Source organism: Aptenodytes forsteri, unplaced genomic scaffold (genome assembly GCF_000699145.1).
Source record: "Aptenodytes forsteri isolate BGI_AS27 unplaced genomic scaffold, ASM69914v1 Scaffold99, whole genome shotgun sequence".
NCBI classification, from domain to species: Eukaryota; Metazoa; Chordata; class Aves; order Sphenisciformes; family Spheniscidae; genus Aptenodytes; species Aptenodytes forsteri.
The window spans coordinates 1,087,079-1,088,785 of record NW_008795321.1 but is presented as its reverse complement, the minus strand read 5'-3'; positions in this window follow the sequence as shown (position 1 = coordinate 1,088,785).

The window sequence follows — 1,707 nt, the reverse complement described above, 5'->3', positions numbered from 1 at the left end:
AGCCTGCTTCTCTTCCTGCTTTTTCCTGTTCTGTCCCTCAACCTTCCTTTCTAGTCTCTTCCCTCGTTTCCCGTATTTAATGTTATTTTTGTCTAGCACACTTGGTTTCCTGATAAAATTAGACAAATGTAATCCTTGTGTTGTAATTTCTGAATAGTAACTTCTGAAGCTCTAATCAATTTCAAACAAACTTGACAGTGGGCCAGAAGTATCCAAGATAATCAAGTTTCTACAACCTTCCTGGTAAGGCAGCAGTTAGGGGAACGAGGCCCAAATTAGCACTTCCTTGATTTGTTGGACCTCAGCTTTCATCTGCTGCAGCTGTGCACGCATCACTATGGAGAGCTCTCCTGACCATATGGTGTGAGCCATGAACATCAGTTTTCATGGCCTGGGTCCACATCCTTTGTTTTGACACTTTTCTGTACAAGAGGGAAACTAGTAGAGATTCACCCTGGTCACACAAATCTCGTATAAACCTTGTGCCCATCCTTTCCTAGTAACTGGTGGCATGCCTTTACGCACCTTACTGACTCCATCTCATAGACGTTTCAGTGCGATAAGCTCTCAAGAGGTGCGCTGCTTTAGTAGTCTGTCTCGCAAACAACCCTGTGATAACTACGGCAATTCTTAAATAGAAGAGCTTAAGAAACATGTCCCATTTCTTGCCTTTTTTATAAGCTGTTTTTGTTCTCTCCATTGGTTTTGTTCTCTTGTGCGCTGTGCTGCATACTTTTCTGCTGTTTAGCCGTTTCCTGCTTCTTATTCCAGTGTGCATGCTTTCCTCATTCATCAAGTACCCTCTTTCGCTGTCCTCATTATCCAGATACGTAGATATTGTAAGTACACTGCCTGTGTTACTTGTTGCCTGTGATGGTTCCTTTTGCTGGAGACTGTGCACTACTAATTTTGTCTCCTTCTTCAAGAATAGTGGCTCACAGTAACAGAAGGGAAGTTGGCTCAGGACACTTCTTAGCACCTGAGACCGGACAGCTGACTGTCAGTGCTGGGGAGGCGAGATGAAGAGCCACACAGCAAATTATCTGGGACGCACCATTAGGAATTACTAATGCTCCCTGTCCTCAATGCCTCTGAAGAGTTGTTAAGGCTGTGATGTGTGGCACTCACACTGAGTTCTGTACTGCAGCAGAAGCAGCAGAAAATGAAACTAGTTTTCATATAGTCAAGTGAGATGCTTACAAACACGGTGACTAAAAGTAAGATTGTAAAAAGCCAAGGAATTACTGTTTTTCAATTTCATATTTTAGACCAGTTTTAAGCAGCATGTGTTGTTCTTATTTTGCCCATTAGCATATGTGTAATGTATAAAAAATAGCTATATATATAAAAATGTGTAATGCATATGTATTATATATACACACATGTATATATGTATCTAAATTGCTAATTTTGACCTGAGATCTTCCCTGGTACGTTTTGAGGCTAAGGATAAGATACACTAGGTATTTGAAGCAGTTTCTTTTGAGGTTCTCCCCCCCCACCGCCCCTTCTTGCGTACTTGGTCCTATTCCCTCTTTACACGTGAGATTGAGAACTTCTGAGATCTGCTCAGCACTCAACCAAATCACGCAGAAGTACAGCAGACGGCAACGCAGGTACCACGTTCCTGACTCCTGGGTCTGCTTTCGCACCCCCGTTTCTCCTCCGTGGCCGGCAGCCTCCCAGCTCGCTGCCAGGCGCTGCGGG